This window comes from Vulpes lagopus, chromosome 23 (genome assembly GCF_018345385.1).
Source record: "Vulpes lagopus strain Blue_001 chromosome 23, ASM1834538v1, whole genome shotgun sequence".
NCBI lineage: Eukaryota > Metazoa > Chordata > Mammalia > Carnivora > Canidae > Vulpes > Vulpes lagopus.
The window spans coordinates 57,827,938-57,834,671 of NC_054846.1; positions in this window are offsets into that span (position 1 = coordinate 57,827,938).

Sequence of the window (6,734 nt, forward strand, 5' to 3'; positions counted from 1 at the left end):
CCGCGCCCTCCCCCAGAGCTGGTTCGAGAACCAGGCCCTTGATAGGGATCCGATGGGTAGGGGGGGCAGTGGGGGGGGGGAGCTAAGGAGCAGGGGCCGGACGTTGACAGCATGGACTCTGGAATTAGACTGCCTGGGTTCAAGTCCAAGTGCTCCAGTCCCCAGCTGCACGCCCTTAAGCAAGTCACCTAACCTCTCTGGGTTCCGTTTCCTCATCTGCAAAGCTCGGGGGTGGGGGTAGCTGTGAGGATGAAACCCCCCAATGCTCGAGAGCAGAGCTCTGAGTGCGAGCCGCTCTTAGAGCGATGATGGGTGCTCAGTGAAGGAGGGGGAACTGAGGCGCGCAGGCGATGGGGTGGCTGTGCTGAGGAAGGGGTCCTGTGAGCATCGCACCCTCGCCCTGGCCCTGCCGGTCCCACCCCTGGTTCTCCTGACTCACTCCCCGAACTTCCCTGAGGCCTTGGGGCCTGATGCTCTGTGGCACACGGGGTCCCCACCCCCTCTCTTCTTCTTCTGCCAAATGCCCTGCAGGGGGAAGGAGCGCAGCTCCCTCATTCAACGCCCCCTACGAGCCTGAGTGGGGCCCAGTCCTGCTGTCCCGTAGCCCTGGGGTTCACTGGACTCTCCTGGTGGGGCTCAGCTGCCCACCCCCGCACAGAGGCTGGCACAGCCTCGCCATGACCTTGCCACAGCTGCCTGCTTGTCCACCAGCACTTTGCATAGCAAACTTCCAGGCAGGAAATGAGTGTCCTAGAGCCAGATGTCCGCAGACTCTCCCATCAGGGCTCACCTCTGGGCCAGGCCGTCCCAGTCGCCAGGGGCTTCCACCTTCGCTTTGTCCCTGGTGGTGTCTGGGTAGCAGAGGGTCGGCTCTGCCAGGGGTCACCTGCTGTGTGGCCTTGAACAAATTACTGCCCCTCTCTGGGCCTCAGCTCCCTCAGCCACAAGAGTTAGGCTGGCAGAGATGATTCAAGGACTCTCCTATGATACCCAGCTGGCTCCAGCAGGAGAGCATGTGACTCTTGATCTTGCCGTTGTGCGTTCGAGCCCCAAATTGGGCACAGACATCACTTAAAAAAAATTTTTTTTTTAAAGATTTTATTTGGGCAGCCCGGGTGGCTCAGTGGTTTAGCGCTGCCTTTGGCCCAGGACGTGATCCTGGAGACCCGGGATCGAGTCCCACGTCAAGCTCCCTGCACAGAGCCTGCTTCTCCCTCTGCCTGTGTCTCTGCCTCTCTCTGTCTGTGTCTCTCATGAATAAATAAAATCTTTAAAAAAAATTTTTTTTTTAAATAAAGATTTTATTTATTCATTTCACACACACACACACACACACACACACACACAGAGGATAAGCAGGGGGAGCAGTTGAGGGAGAGGGAGAAGCAAACTCCCCGCTGAGCAGGGAGCCCGACACAGGACCCTGGGATCATGACCTGAGCTGAAGACAGACACTTAATTGACTGAGCCGCCCAGGCCCCCTTACTTAATTTTTTTTTAATTTTATTATTTAAAAATAAAAAAAAAATTTTAAAGGACTGGTCTAGACCTGAGCAGGCCTATCAAATGAGGTGGGTGTTTAAAATGAACCAGATGAGGGTCCCCTGGGTGGCTCAGCAGTTTAGTGCCGCCTGCAGCCCAGGGTGTGATCCCAGAGACCCGGAATCGAGTCCTTCGTTGGGCTCCCTGCATGGAGCCTGCTTCTCCCTCTGCCTATGTCTCTGCCTCTGTCTCTCTCTGTGTGTGTCTCTCATGAATAAATAAATAAGATCTTTTATAAAAATAAATAAAATAAATAATAAAAAAGAAATAAAAAATAAGAAAAATAAAATGAACCAGACGAGGCATGTAACCTGCTTAGCGCAGCCCCTGGCGGAGCCAATGCTGGCAGCCGCCCGATGGTTCAGAGCATGGGCTGAGGAGTCGAGCAGACCTGGGTTTGGATCCCAGTTCTGTTTCTCTGTGACTGTGGGCAAGTGACCTCATTTCTCCAAACCTCAAATTCCTCCTCTTTAAAAGAGGGATAATGATAGTCCCGAAAGATAACAGCGAAGTCTCCCAAGGCTCTTCCTCCACGCCAGGCACTATTTAATCCTCACAAACCCTTTGAGGTTGCTATTATCGCAGGACCCACTTTGTGGATGGAAAAACTGAGGTGCCGAGGGTTAACTGACTCACCCACAGTGACATCGCTGGGAAGTGGGCGAGCTGGCTCCCAGGCTGACCCGCTGTGCCGCGGGGCCTCTTGGAAGACAGACTTAATATAAAGTCTACACAGGCCAGGCGCATAGAAGTGACTCAGTTAATGTGCATAATCTTTATTGCTGTTACCATGATTCCCCCATTCATTCTAAATTTCTATCTTGATCTGCCAGTAAGAAAACTCTCGAGGCTCCAAGCACCCCAGGTTGGAGCCTCGGGAGGGCCTGGATGGAACCTTCCTCTTGCCACCGTTCCATCTGTCTGGCAAGCTGAGGACGGGGGAGGGATGTTTGCACAGATGTGTGGCCCAGGGTGTGCAGATAGTCTGGGGAGGGCTGTGGTGCTGACAAATTCCTGCTGCACCAGGGCCTTGGCCACTCTGCACTCCACCCCCTGTCCCCACCCCCCCAACTTGCACATCTGCTGGAGGACTGACAAGTCCTGGGAAGTCCTTCCCTCTGTCTCGCCTTCCTTACTTCTTTTCAGTTGCCAGAGGCCTCTCCTGCAGGCCTAGAGAAGTAGAGACCCTCCTGCAACCCCCGCCACCTCCTTCACGTCCACCCCAGGGGATCTCTCAGCCCCATCCTCAAAAATCCCAGTAATGCGGTGGAAATTCAAGTTACCTTCAATGTTCTAATCTTATAACAATTTTGCTTCAATCAATGTCTAAATGTGACCACATGTGCCCAGACCACCCAAGGCCCCAGCTGGTGGCTTGGTGGGGGGAGTGGCGAGCTCCTGAAGGGCTGGAGGGCCGAGGGCTGGCTCTGGAAGGGCTCCTGGGGAGGAAGTCTGCTGGTCGCTGGGCCCTCCCTCTGCTTTCCCCTGGCCTGCCCTCCCTTCCTCACCTCCTCTCTGGCAGGCCGGGAAGCATGGCAGACCGTGCTTGGAGTCTGCTTCTACTCTCTCCTGGACATCTGGGCTTGGGGACAGCTGGGGACTCACACAAATGGAGGCCAGGGCTGGCTTCGCGGCCATGCCCGCCTGTGTGGTCACACAGAGCTCCCCGCTCAGACGGGCTCAGTTTACTGCTCCGCTGGGTCATCTTGAAATTCATAACGAGTTTCGAACAAGGGGCTCTACATTTTCATTTTGCGCTGAGCCCCATAAATTGTGTAGCTGGTCCCGGTGGAGGTCCACACCTCCCCACCCTCTAGGGGCCCTTCTCACTTCCTCCTCACTCTCAGTCAATGTGCAGTCAACAAACATTTACTGAACACCTACTTCATGTTGAAAAGTAGCCCTGGATGCTTGGGGATGCAGGGGTGAACACTGCAGACCCAGCCCTGGGTTCCCAAAATTCCTCTCTGCACACACTGAGCCCCTCAGAGATGCACGTGCAGTAGTTTTCCAAGACAGCACACTAATAATCCTACCTGCCAGTTAGGGAACTCCACACACTTCATCTTGTTTTATCCTCAAAACAGTTCGTAAAGTAAGCACTATTATAATCCCCATTACAAAAATATGTATTTATTTGAGAGAGAGAGAGAGAGCGAGCACAGCAGGGGGAGAGGCAGAGGGAGGGGGAGAGGGAGAAGCAGGCTCCCCCAGTGCAGGGCTCCTCCCAGGACCCGGGATCATGACCTGAGCCGAAGGTAGGTGCTTCACCGACGGAGCCACCGGACCTCCCCATAATCAGACGGAAAAAAACCGATGCTCAGAGTTCAAATCCTTTGCTCAGTGTCACGTAGCCAGTAAGGAGCAGAGTCAGGACTCACCTCTACCTCTCGTCCCCTCCCTGCCACCACCCCTGCTTTAGGCTGCTCCCCGAGCGACAGCAGCCACCAGCCTCTCCCTGGCCCAGTGCCCCCGGCACAGGGCTCCACGTTTGTTAAATGAAGGAGTTTTGTTAATTTTTTTTTATTTATTTATGATAGTCACAGAGAGAGAGAGAGAGAGAGAGAGAGAGAGGCAGAGACACAGGCAGAGGGAGAAGCAGGCTCCATGCACCGGAACCCGACGTGGAACTCGATCCCGGGTCTCCAGGATCGCGCCCTGGGCCAAAGGCAGGCGCCAAACCGCTGCGCCACCCAGGGATCCCGAAGGAGTTTTGTTAAATGAAAGGAACACAAGGAGACAGACGCACACTAACACCCAAACACTTACACCCAGAACACATATCGCAGAGCTTGGTGTCCAATACTGGACGATTTGGGTTTGAGTCCTGAACCTACTAGGCCGCAGCGGCGTGCCTCAGTTTCCCCACCTTCAGAATGGACACAGGGGTAGGGGCGTGGTGAAGGCTAAAGGAGAAATACATGCGAGGCTCTGAGGCCGGCGCTGATTGGCACCTAGTCACACTTCGATAAATACTAGCTGTTGCTACGAGTAACATTTGTCATCCACACTCACTCGCGCGCCCTCTCCTGCCGTCACCTCTTCCTCCCGGCCCTCCCAAGCCCGGCTCCGTCCTAGCTGTGTCCATGGCTGACAGGCCAGGCTCCGGAGCCAGGAGGGAAGAGCAGCGGCTTCTCTGGGCGCCCCTGGGGGCTGTACCTGGACAGGCCCACGCAGAGGGAGGGGCTGCTCCTCTGCAGCTCCGGATGCATCAGAGAGGGCTTCCTGGAGGAGGCCTCCACCCAAACCAGCGGAGCGAGCCAGCTCCAGCAGAGGTAAGACGGTGCTGCCTGCTGCCGTTGGCTCCTCCGTTGCCCCTCACAACACCCAGCCCCTGACTTCTTCGGCAGCGCCCTTCCTCCACCCCCATCCCCACAGTAGAAACTTTCCTCTCCTCCTGCCAGGAGCGTAAATTACCCCCAGGAATGCGCTGAGTCCCACAGCTCCCCTGGCAGTGGCCCTCGGCTGTCCTAGGGTCAGGCCTGGCGCGCCATCAAAGGCCGGATCGGTAACAGCAAGGCTCCCCGCCCCTCCCACCGGCCCTTTGGCTTCCAGGGAGCAGCACATGGTAGCACTTAAGCTCCCAGAGAACGGGAGGATGCTTTCCTGCACCCCCCCCCCCCCACCGTCCACAATGAACTACTTGTTAGGAGACTGTTTTAATTTTACTTAATGCAATTTCTGTTGCCACCTCCTTCTCTGGATGCCCAGCACAAATACAGGGGAGGCCAAGCCACCGAGGAAATGTTACCGGGGGGGGGGGGGGGGGGGGGCGTGGGGCGGGAGGGGGCCAGTTCTGGTGCTCTGGGCTCCACTCAGGAAGTAAGGGGGTTGATGAGGGGAGGGCTCAGGGCTAGCGTGTGCAACTAGGGCCAGCAGGGGAGTCCGGGGGACGCACAAAGGGCTCTTCCCACTGCCCTGGGCCCAGGAGGCAGGTCCTCGGGCCCGGTAGCACGCAAGCCTTGCTGTCAGACCCTAGGGAGAGCCCCGGAGAAGGGGGAGAAGGGGGCGCTTCCAGGTCCTGAGCAGCCTCTGGAGTCCGGCCATCAGGTGCGTCTCCCAGCAAATTATGAAAAGCAGGGCTCCAAGGGTCACCCTGGGATAGGAGAGTGGGGATCTGGGGACCCCTGGTGGCCCAAGGCTGCAGAGCAACACCTCTCTGAGGTCCACCTAGCGGGTGCCAAGCCCAAAGGCCACCAGCAGGGCCCCTAGGGCCCCAGATCTCCACTGCCAGCAGGCTGCTGACCCCAGCGTTCAGCCCGTCCTATAAAGGCAGCAGACCTGCCCCTCCTGCAGGTGTGCAACGTGGGGAGCGGGGCGCGGCCTAGCCTGGGGGGCTGTCTCCCCCCTCAGAGCTGTAGTAAAAGTAGAGGCCTATACAATCCACAGTGATTCCAGCGGTGGGGGGGGGGGGGGGCCGAGGTTAGGTTGCTGGGACTTGTGTGTTGGGCTCCTTCGGGAGAGATGACGAGGTGATGTTCCAAACAGCTCCGTGGTCTGCAGCCCCTCCCTTCCCTCAGCATCTGCGTGCACATCACACAATTGTGGGGCTGTCACTGGGAAAAATCACCAAGGGGGCCTTGTTTCCACTGCTTGCCCACTCTGGTGCGGCCTGTGCTGAACTCCGGGAAAGGAAGTATCTAACACCTCATACCGTACAAACGGCTGCTGGGCCGCCGGAAAGTAGGTGTGGAGCTAGAAGAGGAAGGGTGAGATCCCCCCACCCACCGGAGAAGGAAAGGGTGGCGCCGCTCACTTTTTCCGTGGAGCCTGGATACCACACGGTGCTCCCACAACTGGGCCCCGGCATCCGTTCCCTTAATTTCCTTCATTCACTCCTGCTCTGGTGTGATTGGACCCAGCCCCATGATGGGTGCTAAGGATACAGTTGACCAAAGGGGGTACCTGCCCTAAGGCCTCAAATTGTACCTGGAGTGGAAGGTAAAGAGGCTCAGAGAAGGACAGGATCCCCGTGGGCGTGTCCCTATACTTGGGAACACAAAGGTGACCTTTCCCTATCCTTTAGTGGCCTAACCCAGCTGGAGGAGGCAGGTTGTGTGCAAACTGCCTCTATTTGGGTGTCCCAGACCCCAGTCCTAACCTATACAACCCCGACACCCCCCGCATCTATAATGACTCTCCTCACCTCAGGCCTGTGCTCTAATCCTGAGAAGAGCCTGGGGACCCCATCC